Source organism: Vulpes vulpes, chromosome 6, assembly GCF_048418805.1.
Source record: "Vulpes vulpes isolate BD-2025 chromosome 6, VulVul3, whole genome shotgun sequence".
NCBI classification, from domain to species: Eukaryota; Metazoa; Chordata; class Mammalia; order Carnivora; family Canidae; genus Vulpes; species Vulpes vulpes.
Genome location: NC_132785.1, coordinates 45038366 through 45052119, shown reverse-complemented (window position 1 = coordinate 45052119; position 13754 = coordinate 45038366). Strand labels below are relative to the sequence as shown.

Sequence of the window (13754 nt, the reverse complement as noted above, 5' to 3'; positions counted from 1 at the left end):
AAATGGATCAGCATCTGTGGGGATACGGACTTGACGGAAGTACATTTTTAAGTTCTCCAGGTAATTTTAATGTAGAGTCAGGACGAGAGTTGCTGAATTAGAGGCTCAGGGAAATTAACTGACTTGCCCAAGGGCACCTGACTTTAAATGAGGTACAATTTTTCCTTGCCTGATATTTAAAATGGTCTTGAAAGTCCTCACGAGACAGGGCACAGGCAAAGGTAGTTCCCAGGATGACAGCAGAGATGAAGGGGGGAGGAGAGGAGGAAAGACGAGTTGAATTAATTCACAGACAGTGATATCCATACTCGCCAAGGGAACACAGACAAAGCAGGCCACACAGCACATTGCTTTGTCCCCATGTGAAAATCCCTCTTATGACTCTTTCTTTCTTCATCAAAGCAACAAGGCAAAGAGCCTCTCGGAAAGGATATTTAAGTTCAGAAATGTGCAGTACCTTCAGCTCCTTTGATGAATCACACCATGATGAAAGCCTAGAGGCTGAGTAATCACATTTGGCTTCCTTTCTGCCTCTCGGGATGTTCAAAAAGTCATATTTATGGGACTAGGCAAAATTTCTGACCCAGGGATTTCTGTCCTGAATAAGAACAAGCTAAAGGAGGAAGGAAAGAAGAAAAAAAAAACTTTGGGGGAAATTAAGGGATAACCCCAGATTTGGGGGGTCTCTGAAATGCATGCAACCTGACATTGGGAATATAAGGCCATTTTCACCTGGAAAAACACACGAATTTCAATGACATTTACACAATTCTTTAACCACGGTTGTTCAAGACCAGATCCGTTTTTCTTACTCTCTGCTGATCCAGTGGAGAATAACTCCCCCGGGGCTGAAGACCTTGGCTGTGTAATTTGGGACCTCCTATCTCGAAAAGGAAGTGCAAATGTGCGGGAGGAATTGGATGTCTCCCAGACTAAGCAGATGGCAGCTGCAGAGGGCACGTGAGGTGCAGCTTCACCCCTGGGAGCCTCATCCTTCCAGGTAGAGGATGTGAGGGGCCCAGGGTCTGTTGGGTTCTGGGAACAACGTGAGCTTGTGTGAAAATTCACAACGTTGAACATGCAGGAAGAACTTAGCGTTTTGCCAAATGTTTTCAGTGGCTTAGTTTCAGCATGACTCCCCCCACCCCATCTCTATTCTTCTGGGATATTCTTGAGGACATTTTATTTAGTTTCTTTACTCTGTTCCTCTCTGACTCCTTTTGGACAACAAAGGAACATAAATCATGCCCTAAAAGACATTAGCCAGATGTTCTGAGAAAGAAAGAAAACTTTAAGGGCTCCAGTTTCGGTGGGAAGTACTTTGCCAACCCTAGTTCCCCTGGGCTTTTTGGCCCCCTGGAGTTCTTTTTTTCAGGAGTTTCCAAGTGTGATCCAGACCTGCTGATCAGTGTCCAATGAGATCACGTGTTCTATACTCACAGAGGCTTGCAATTGTGTCCTACGATGGGACTATGGAACTACTGGAGCCCAGCCATCCCTCATTTTACAGATGAGTACAGTGAGCTGTGTAAGGTCACACAGTGATGCCAGGGCAGCAGTGGGACTAGAGCCCTGACTCCCAGATCCGTGGCCCTCCTCCCATACCAGGGACCCCACATCTCAACTATTCGGGGAGCCAGGGACTGCAATGAGTTCACTTTCACCTCCGAGAATAAGAAGATACCAACCAAATGAAGTTGAAGTTCTGAACAAAGAAGTTCAGAAATATCAATGATTAGGCTGTTTAATTGATATATAAGCTCTTTCTAGAAAGACTTCCAGGAGGCTGGGATGTGCAGCTGGCTGTGTGATCTCTCTTTATATTTGCTTCTGACAAAGAGTGGTGATACAAGACTGTGGTTGATGTTCGATGATATCAGTGAGATCAACAACAGGACAGCCAGAAAGGAAACTTCCATCTAGCATTGCCAGGAGGTCTTCATTTGGATTTTTTCTCTCTCTCTGTTGGGAGCTCACTGTAGGGTGAATTCTTCCACACATGAGCCAAGAAGTCATCTGTACACAGCTGATGGAGGAGTCATTCTTCCAGGCAACATATACTGGAAGCTCTGATAGTGTGAATGCAGAGAGAAAAGGCAGATCCTCAAGAGTCAGAAAGGTTACAGTCCATTAAAGCATATTGAGAGAATACAGTAGAATCACCAGACAGCATGTTGAATATACAGATTTCCTGTCCTCCGGCTCCGGTGTGGCTGATTTGGTAAGGTTCTGGGTTGGCTCTCAGCATTTTTTTTTTTTTAATAAGCTTCTGATGTAGGTGATCCTGGTCCCACATATTCGGAAATGCTACTCTAGAGGGCAAGGAGGTCCTTTGAGACAGCAGCAACAGATCATTCTCTAACTGCTGGCTTTGTGGTGTATCTCCAGGAAGGGCGAAGGGTAACCTTTCCCAACAAAGTCAGGGGGGAGAGATGAAGAAGTATGTTTGGATGGAGAAGTGAATTTTCAAGTCCCCTAGAGTGCAGCGTGGCCCTCCTTCTTCTCACATTTAGGAAACCTCTCCACTCACCTCCTTTGTCCTAAGAAAAGAAGGCGCTGGAGCTCAGAGAAGGGAGAAATGTGTGAAATGACTTGCACTTAGATTCAATTTTATAAGAAGCAGTGATCTCGTCCCACTTACTAGGTATCACACATCCTGCTAATGAAGTGAAAAAAAATATGAAAAGCCTCTCACAAAAGAAAATGACCCAAGCACTTTTGAATCTGTATTTCCAGAAGATGCAGCCACCTAGTGTTACTGTAACAGTGAGAATCTTGGAAAGGGATCTGAGGTCACCGTGAAGCATCAGTGTAGCAAGCAGACATTCCTCCCAAGTGCTTGGCATTTTTAGAATGTTTTGCTTTTGTTTTTGCTCTGACTGCAGCAAATTAACTGTGATATGAAAACACCTTTTTTTTTTTTCTTGTGCCTAGAATACCATGAGAGAAGCCACATCTGGGGAAGCACTGGGTGGGGGTTGGGGGTGGGTGGAGTGGGGTGAAGTGGGGGGGTAGTGAGTTGCAGAGGATGGAGCCGGAGAGTGAGACAGTGGTTTCTCCGGAAGGAGAGGTAAAAGAGGCCCACAAAACAGAAAGATAGAACATCTGTGGTGAGATTCTCAGTAATGAATCATGTCCACGAGATTCCAAAAGGCCCCAGCCCTGTCCCCCAAAAGCTTCTTTGGACCCGGCACCCCCCAGCATAGCTTGTAAAATATATCATAGCCACATACACACCTGGCTCCAGCAGAGGCAGTGTGCCCTTATTTTTAAAACTGTGCACAGCATCATGCACAAGGAGGAAGAAATGACAAATTCTCCTCTCTATGACTTGGTATACGTGAGTCCTGGAGATACACTAAAAACTTTTGATGCCTTATGTGGATGTTGGTAGATGCTAAATGACAAATCCTATTTTGATGTGAAAGTCCCCAAGAAACTTATCGTTGATAAAATAACAGTGGGAGCTGGAGGTGGGCCCTCCTTTCCCACACATTTCTAGGTGGTTGCAGAGGAGGAGGGAGCCAGTTACTCTGACTTAATCGATTGTCATCCCTCACAGAATCCTGGTGTTTGAAAGCCGGAAAGGACCTTAGATATTTTCTCATTACTTTTACTCATCTGCTTTGCTCTCCTCTCCCTGTCATTTTAAGTGAAGGAAGAAAGCTGGAGGGACTCACCCAAGTTTCTAGTGCTTTCTCTTGCCAGCTAATTTGAAATCAGCTTAGATGAAAAGGATGGTCAATGTAGTTTTATCGATGCTGACAAGTGTACCACTCGGATCACCTCACATCTGTTAGAATGGCCGTCATCAAGAAGATAAGTGGAGTATTGGCGAGGATGTGAGGATGCTGCAGGGGTGGGGGGGAATGTAAACTGGTTCAGTCCCTGTGGAAAACAGTTGGGAGAACCTCAAAAAACTAAAAATAGAACTACTATGTGATCCAGCGATCCTGCTTTTGGGTATTTATCAGAAAGAAATGAAAAGATGTCAAAAAGATATCTTTGGTCACATGTTTATTGCAACACTATTCCCAACAGCCAAGATATGGAAACAAGTTAAGTGTCAGTTAACAGATGAGTGGATAAAGAAGATGTGGTATGTGTACACACGCATGCCACAATGGAATGCACAATGGAATATTATTCAGCCATGAGTAAGAAGGAAATCCTGCCATTTACAGTGGGTGGACTTTGAGGGTATTATGCTAAGTGAGATAAGTCAGACAAAGACAAATACTGTACGATCTCACTTGTCAGTGGAATTTCAAAAAGCCAAACGTGTAGACACAGAGAATATAATGGTGGTTATTGGGGGTCAGAGGGCAGGGCAACTGGGGAGATGTTCAAAGGGTACAAACATACAGTAAAAAAAACCAAACCCAAGTGCACCACTCCAGGAGGTTGATAGTACAGGAGTCTGTGTCTGTGTCGGGGCAGTGGGTAGAGGGGACCGCTCTGCACTTGCCATTCAAATTGGCTATGAACACAAAACTTCTCTGAAAAATAAATCTATAAAGAGAATAGAAAAAAAAAGATCCACCTTTTTTTGTGACAGTGAATTCAATAAGTTCAATTCACTTTATTTTTCTTTGTGATTATAATTTGTGGCTTTTCTTTATTCAAGGACATATATATATATTCTATATGTAGATAGTATATAGTATATATGTAGTGTGTGCATATATATATATAGAATAAGCATATTCTATATATACACACATACATATATTTTATACATGGGCTTACTACACCAGCATGACATTATTTTGAAAGACGCATTACTGGATGCATCATTTGAATGAATGGAAGCTGAGAAGGAGAGATATACCTCAGCTCTAAGCCAATGTGATTTTTGCACCAGCCACATCATCTTTCTGGACTCCAGTATCTTTGTTGGCAAAGTGAGAGTATAGGACTAGATGGACTTTAATGACCCTGCAGCCCTAAAGGATCCCTGAGCGTAGAGCAAATGTCTGGAATTGTTTTTCCTTACCAGTGATGGTGAATCTGATCTTGGGCTCAGTGCTGTCTCACGGGGTCCTCGTATGACCCTCTTGAGGAAGGTGGTCTAAGTTCATGGTGAGGAAAGAGGCCCTGGCAGTACTTTTAAGGATCAGGCCTTGGGCTTCATTTGCATCTCTTGCTCTACTTACCTGAACACATGGTCTTGTTTTTAGAGTTGGCACGAGCCAGCCCGAAACCAAAGCCAAATATGTATTTCTGGATAAGTCACAGTCCTGTTTGCATCACAATGACTCAAAAGGGCTGAAAATTTGATGACCACAATTCAAGATAATGCAATGATTTGGAAGACTAAAGTATGTAATAAGGATTCTAACCAAAAGTCAGTAATCTTGGAGGGACTTTGTACAATTGAATAATGTGCTGAAGCATTTGAATAATGTGCTGAAAGTCTCTTATTGTTTTAAATCAATAGAGCCATAGTTTTTACTCTTATTCATCAATTCAACCTAAAATAATTTACTTGACCTTATACTACTATTATTTAGGACGATCTTAAAAATGAGGATCTTGAATTTCAAATACCCATGGTCAACAGCCTTTGAGAATATACCAGTGATATAATAGAAAGCAAACTTAGGAGGTTAGTTATCCTAACATTCTGGAAATACTCACAATAGTGATCATCTAGACCCACCCCTCCTCCAAGATCTTTTCTTCACCTTCCTTTGAGTGAGCAAGGCTCTCCTCTAGGCTTCATCTAGAATTCTGTGAAGTTGGTCTGGGCACTCCAAACAGCAGTAAGTATCAGAAAACAAAATTTTTTCCTTCCTTCTTTCCTTCCTTCTTTCCTTCCTTCCTTCCTTCCATCCTTCCTTCCTTCCTTCCTTCCTTTCCTCCCTCTTTCCCTTCCTTCCTTCTTTTCCTCTTTCCTTCCTTCTTTTCTTCCCTCCCACCCTCCGTCTTGTTTTGTTTTGTTTTGTTTAGTTTTTCTCCTAACAGAGGATCTTATGAAAGTACTGCGGGCAACAAAGAAGAGACAAGATAGCAGTAAACCCATGAAAATGCCTGTGTACCTCTTGTTTGACCTTTGATGGCAGTAGAGACATCACAGATACTGAGAGCATTGGAGCAGCAGGCCCCAGGGAACCAGAAAGCTGGCACTGGAAGTCTCTTCAAGGGAAACATGAAATAGCTGGCTCCAGTTGTTTCCAGCTCTACAAACAAGGTACAATATGTGAAAACCCTTTATCTATTCTAAAGCACTCTGCAAATGTGGACTGTTCTTATTTGCTGAACCAGGAGAGGCTGTTAAGCAGATTCTGCTTCTGTCTGGAGCTATGGTACATTGCGTAAGACAGGCAGGTGGGACAGTTTGGGGAACAAAAAACCAGGAGGGCAATCAGAAGCCTGGGTTCTTGCTCTGGCTCCTATGCCACTGGGCAAATCTTTAAAACTGTGCCTTTGTTTTTCCTTTTATTTTTTTTTTCCTTTTTTTTTTTTTCCTTTTATTTTTTAAAAGGGAGAGGGCATGTTGGAGGAAGGTAGGAATAGCTCTATGATCCTTCTTTTTGTCATTCCCCATCGTCAGATCCACTCTCCAAGCACTGATCATTTTACAGTTAAATTACTGTTGGTGATTTGTCCCTGTGTTCACCTTCAAGTAAGTTTTTCTCAGAAAGGCTATTTCAGATGCTGTTCACCTTCGCATTGGATTCAGCCGCTTAATTTAGGCTTTTCATGTCCTCTGCCAGTACTTCCACTTTGTCTGGCTTGAGAGTTGTTAAAAAAAAGTCTTTCAGTGTTGGTCTTTGGTGGTGATGTGAGGCCATGAGATGTGTGCAGAGCTCTGAAATATGTCATGGAGATATGGTCTCTGTACCCCATCATTCCTCTGGGTTATTTGCATCCATCATTTAGCTGCATGCTTCCCATACACTTTTATAGAACTCGAATCTCTTATCAGCTTGCCCAACTCTCAGCCTGGGACTTTTTATTGTAATCTTGCCATGTGACCGTGAGCTTCGAGAAAGAGCTCCAGTGTTCATTCTCTTTGACAACAAAGTGGCAGCCAATGGTAGCTCGTGCTTCTCTGCTTGTCCTCAGAGACTAGTGCCAAGGGCTCCAAGAACACTTTCGTGGCCTGAGCTCTCCTTGAATGCTGAAGCCACAGCCCAACAGCCACTTGCCGTAAAGAACAAGAAGCCTACCTACAGGCTTTGCATTAGGGCCAAAATCACCAGGAAAAATTGAGATCTTTGAAATGAGATGTTCTTGTTTATGATTAATAGTAACAATAGCTGTGCTTAATTGGACAGCAGGGGGACCTTTGGGGGAAGGGCAAAGTTTAGGGCAAGACATGATGTGAGGGATGAGGAAGACCTGGAAATGGGTGGTCGGATTTCATTCACACCAGGTGTCTTTGAATTTTAAAAAAGGAGCGATGAATCACAGACATTTATATGAAAGTATCATGCTTCAACTACAATTTGATAAATAACTGTAACAATCTCTGGGTTGTTTACTTACTACTGCTGGGCCCAAGAAGTGTATCACAATTAAAAAATAAACATATATGCACACAAACACACACACATGTGCGCGCAATTACCATGATCCAAGTTATCCAAAGTCCGCTTCAAAAAATATTCCTAAGCATTCATTTCACTTCTCACCCCAAAACTGTTTTTTTTAACTGAAAAATATGTAAAAGGCTTTTTCTTTAATTGATTTCATCAAGAAATCTTGACCAAAGAGGGGATGAAGCTTTCTTTGGTTGAGCCCTCACCATTAAAATCCTAATGCAATACTTCTTGTTCCTTGAAGACTGTTGTATAAAGAAGATTTAATTTTCCTGAGTAACTGGAAACATCTTCGTGAGGACATGTCTTGCACTAAAGATAGCCTCTGGGTTTTTGGATTTTATGTGAGGAGATAAATTAAGGCACTTTGCTGCCTTTGTGTTTTCTTCCCAGAGCTAGTCTAGCTGCTTCGTGTTTACTCCTTTTCTCTGGCACTCAAGGAGCTGCAAAGAGCAGAGGAAATGCTAGGCTTTTTCAAGTGCAGAGATGAGTGTTCTTCCCTGAAATGAACGCAGGCTGCTGTGACGGAGTTTTCTTAGGTCAAAATCCCTTCAAATAAAACTACAAAGTCATTGTTTTCTTGCCTCATTACACACAAATAATTTATTAATTTATATTGTGATTTTTCTTTCAGCTGAATGAGAGCTCTACGATTTTGCAAATAATTCCACACAGAAGCCAATCGCATGCACATTCCTGAGACTTTCATTTGCAATCAATAAGTTTGCTGTTGCTGTCAGCCTGTGCAATTTCTGTGATTAACCTGTGAAAAGTGTTCTCCTTCATGAATGCTCTTCAGAAATAAACAGATATTGTAAGAGGAGACAAGGGCAGGTTCCAGAACCTGAATTCTTGGTGATCTTAAATGATGATATATGAAAGAAAGAGAGAGAGAGAACAATTTGATTTGCTCCAACTAGGTTGACCCAGAAAGGAGAAGAGCAGAAAAATTGCTCTGCCTAAGCAAACATGACATCAAGTCAGACAGGACTAGCATTCACAAAATGCAGTATCGAAGCTTCATTTAAAATATATATAGTCTGGATCTGAAAGACATTTAAATGCCGGTAATAAAAAAGTCTTTGCTCATTCTGTTTTTCTACTGCTATTTTTCTACTACTCCTTGGCAACAGCTTCTATCTCCTTTGAGATACTGTCCTAAGATTTGGAATGGGATTCCTTTGCTTTGGTTGAATTATGATTGAATCCAAAGTTTGAATAGGCAAAATAGCCATCCGATACTAATAATCAAGCTGACTTTCAAGCGATGCTGGTTTCCTAGGTTGATATAGACCCACCCCTCTTTTGTAACAAAGAATTAGAGTTCTCAAAAAAATTTAAACACAATCTTTACTAGTATATAGTTTGAGTGGAATTAGAACTAGTTATGTTTGGCATCCCCAAAGTGTTGTGAACTTCTTGATTATGCTCAAACCACCTATCCTTGGTTCAAATTAGTGCACAATAAATATTTGTTGAATGAATGAAGGATTCTCTTCTTTTTCATGCAAGATTTGTCTTAAGAGTTGGAGAGAGTAATGAGGTAGATTTTTATCAATTTAAAAATCTTGCCTTGGTCATACATGTTTGTGGATGACAATATGACCATTCACTCACATGTCTATTTTCACTCTTGTGTGAGACACAGAGCGACACATGTCGCCACCTTCTTGCCAGTAGGCCCCCTTTGGCCAATGAGCTGTGAACAGTGTGCTGTGCCCCTTCTGGGTGGAGACTCCGATAGTTGTCTTTGGCACGTTCTCACTTTCCCCTACTGTAACAGGTAAAGCTCCAGATGCTGACTGCTCTAAGACCCTGGGTCCTAGAATGAGGGTAATGATCATGTGCAGGTGCCCCACAGAAAACCGACAAAGCATACTTGGCATGATCGAGAAGTAAACTTGGTTATTTGTGAGTCATTTTGGGGGCTGTTTGTAGGTTCCGCAATTGCCTTGCTTGGCTTATTCAGATTGATAAAATATTAGGAAAGCTCCTGAAGATATTACCCAAACCCAACTTCCAAAAAATTATTTGTTAACCTAGCAATATAGTGGTGCTGTTGCTGCTGCCGGTTCATTTACTTACCATCAACCTCACTTTTTTTTAATAGGTTGGACAGTCTTCTAGGTGTTAGAAAATACCCATGAAGTCAGAGCCTTTGACGATAATGACCATGAATGAGCTTAAGTAATAAAATTATTGTGTATTGCAGATATCTTTCTACCTTTAACATTTATGAAGCGAAGTCAATTTTCACTCAAATAGGTTTCTTTTCATCTGGTTTTCTCTACAATGTTTATGCCTGAGGTTTATTGCTAGCAGTAAAGAGTGTCCAAGTATGTTATGGGAATAGCCAAATTCCCAGTGCTTTAAAATGTATTCCATAGGCCCCAGAGTCAGTTAAAAGCTGATTGATTATACAGCAAATACATCAAAACTGGTATTTATGAAATATCCCATTTCTTCAGCTCTATCTCTCATAAGCGTGAACATCACATTTGGGAGTTGTGGTGTGAATATCTCAGACAGCTATGAGAAAAAATTACTGCAGAGTTTCCGGGACAAAGGGAAGGTTCTTTAAGCTGCTCAATAAGTTAATAAAAGATCTATGTCAACGGATGCCTCTTATGAACACATATTTTAAAAGGTGTAGTTTAAGTAGTTTAGTATGGCTTGTCTATTCATGCTTTCATATTTAAGTCATCAAAACACTTATTACATAGCTGGATAAAGGACAAATATTCTGAATGAGTGTGTAGGGGGACTTTTTCATCAGACTGGTTCAGGACTGACAGCAAAGTTTCTGTTTAATTTGTTCAAGATATCGACAAAAAGTTCTGACTTAAGAAGGCAGAACGAGCTATGGGATAGCCCATAGCTTGTAGCATTTCAAAGATGCTACAGGGGTTTTAATGTTCTCAGTTTGCATATTTGGTCAACGATAATTCATTGAATAATACATCTTCCACATATTTTTTATCGGTGTAATCTATCTTAGATTACAAAAATCAAACTCCTATTTTCTATATGTTAACATTTTATGGACTCTATGCTAGCTATTATTCCCTAGAGGAGATAGAGTGTGTCTAACAGGTTTGACAAGCTATGCTTTTTTTTTTTTTTTTCAAATAGTAACTCTTGCCTTTTTGATGATGCTAGCACTAAACAACATGCTATGATATAGATTGTACATGATAGTTAGCTTTACTTAGTGCTATGCAGCGGAGAAGAAGCCGGTACATACATCATTGATTGACTGATGCATAAAGGATGCATCAATTTAGAGTTAGCTGCAGTCTAGGAATTCTGAAAGAAATTTTCATGTCTGACAGGGAAAGTAAGCATGTCAACATACCATCAAACAGATGGAAAATCTGTATAGCCGTATTCGGTGTATGAAACTATTACATTTCATTTTTATGACATAGAGGTCAGCAAAGCTCCAGTTTAAATATGTCTGAGGACAAGAGACAGTTTAACAGAGTTAAAATGGTTTTGTTAGTCAAATCCCCCCTAAAATGATTATAAGGACCACTTATACCTAAATGGTGCGAAAGATCCCCCGCCTTTTAAAATGGGTGGCATGACTTTATTTCATTGAGAATCCATGTGATTCTCTGAACATGTTGTAAAGAAGTGGGGCGGGGCCAAAAGGGAGGAACATCTCTCAGGGGGGAACACAGCTAGTGGGGCATTTCCTCTTCTTTCTCCCCAAGGTATATAACCCAATGCAATTGAACACAGCCTTGCTTGAGCTGAAAGAAATATCTAGGCTTTTCCAGTTTCACTGCTCTTCCACATTCCTCAAAGAATAGCTTCTCAAGGATGTAAAACCAGTCCACTGTCCACAAACTGAAAATTCCTCATAAGGCACAGGCATTCCAGGCAAGGTTCCCAACAGTGCATATCATTGAATTCAATTTGTGCCTCCTCCAAGCCCATGGAATAAGCAGGATATCCTACAGATAGGCCATCATTTTTTGTGTGTGTCTTATGCTATTCCCTACCTGGGTCTCATCAACCACAAGCCTCCTAACTGGAAAGAAACCTGTGTGGGGCAGCTCTCCCAGCTACCGCACGCTGCTGCTGTCATCTGGGGAAGCGCAGAAACCGAGACCCAGTAAGTTGGGTGGTTTAGTTTTAATGTTTTGTATTTTCTCCCTGCTTTGAAAGCTCACTGTATTTTGCTGCTGTTATTACTACAGGTTCATTGAAAATGAAACTGGGGTGTCTCAGTGGGGTTTTGCAGTAAAGAGATAAAGCAGGTTCAGGCAAGACTGGGCAGTTCACAATTTGAAGTGGATTGAGCAGTAGCCATTTGTTTGCTGGTGAATGGGGCATAATTTATGCAGTGGCAGCAGAGGCTGAAAGCCAGTTTGGCCTTGACCCATTTATCTTTAGAAAACTAATTAAAATGGAGAATCTGGTTTACTGTTATTGAGGTTTTACTTTTTCCTGCTCCGGCCAAGCAAAGACAGAGGGGTGTGTGTGTGTGTGTGTGTGTGTGTGTCTGGGTAGAAGTAGGAAATATCAGTTTCACCTAAAGACAGTGGCTGAGGCCCTAGATAATAAAGCAGTTTCTTAAATACAGCCTGACATCCTTTTGAAATGCAAAATAGTGGATTTAGCTGGATGCAGAATCCTTTGAGGTGACAATGAAATGCCATGGCAATTTAAAATGAACAACAGACAGTTTCCCCAAATCTTTACAACCAAGACATCCTAAATCACACCAAAATGGCCCCAAAGAAGCAGAGAAGAACATTTTTACGAGCAGCATTTAACTCTGAAACTGTATTAACCATTAGGTAGGAATGTTACCAGAAAGTGAGTTGCTTTGTCCATTTTCTTTCATAATAATAAAATAAAGTGCATAACTTAATGTTTTGCAAGTTCTTAAATCTATACGCAATAATGTCAATAATTCATATTTGGCACCAATGGCGAACCAGTGAATTTCAAAAGTAGCACTGTATTTTTGGCCCAGTTAAAGAAGATTCTAGGGGGCCAACAGGGAAGTCCAGCAGACAGGGTGGGGGTGGAGGATGATATTATGATTTGCATTCCTTCCAACATTCAAGGAAGTCATTCCTCTTGGGGGAAAGCTACAAGGCCCCTGCTAACCATAAGATCAGGAGATCTGACTGGCTCAATGGCTGAAATACCTGGATATATCAGGAGAATGTGTTGGGAAAGGCAGACACATACTACCTGAGCCAGACCTACTCTAATTTTCTCAAATGAACCAAACTAATAGGACCCTGATTTGTTTTTACCCATGATGTTTCCTCCCCATTTCCCAATTAGCATCAGGGGACCTCCAGCCATCTGTCTTCCCTGTTCTTTCTTCAAGGTCTCTTCTTCCAGAGTATTCCTGTTCCACATTTACCTCTTAACTTTCTTTTCTCATTCAAGCTGCCCTGGGCTCAGAGAACTGTGATGATGAATGGGAATATGACTCAGGGGACAATTTCCTTTTAAAGAAATGAATTTTAACAAAGGAATTCACTGCCTGAATTTAAGGCCAGGCAGACATGGAGCACCATGATGTCATAGGTGTGCTGCATGAATAAATATGTGCCCTTCAGGTGAGAGTCATCTTCTCTCCTGGGTTCACAATGCTATGCAGGGTTCAAAACTTTATTAAAAGGTATTATCAGCATGGGACAGTAGTATGAAAACCATATTAGAAAACTTAACTATCTGATTATTATGGTTAATATATAGAGTCAGGTAAGATAACCTGGGTGTGCTGTCCTCAGCCCCAACACAAGCCACTTTGTGGTAAAAAAATATCCAGTGCTCCATCCCTGAATGCTCTAAAAGACATCAGTAAATTCAAGAAAGAAAGGGGGGAAAAAAAGAGTAAACAACCCATACCACAAACTGTTTCTTAACCCTCTAAATTCTCTGTCCTTGCTAATGGAAAAATTAGCTCCTTATGCTTGAGAGCTGATGTTGGTTTGTTGTTATTATTAGCGAGGTAATTATTCGCTCAGCACAAGAAGAAAAAAGCCAATATATTCTATCAGGGAAGAGCTGGTCTTTCAGGCAGACTACACATAGTCTGAACATTGGGATAGAATTTAAATCAGCTACCACCAAATGAGTTAGTCTAACACAAAGCTTAGATTGAAAACCTTGCCATTGGGAAAGAATACCAAAATGGTTGTCAACCATAAATACCAAGTGGAGAGGAAGCTGATA

At 41.0% G+C, this 13754-nt stretch overlaps 1 protein-coding gene across 4 annotated transcripts in view; it reads right to left on the bottom strand.

The window, feature by feature from the left end:
• The window catches only part of GPC6 (glypican 6), a 1081176-nt gene that overhangs the window by 69233 nt on the left and 998189 nt on the right, over positions 1–13754 (bottom strand). The gene's annotated exons all lie outside the window — the stretch shown is intronic.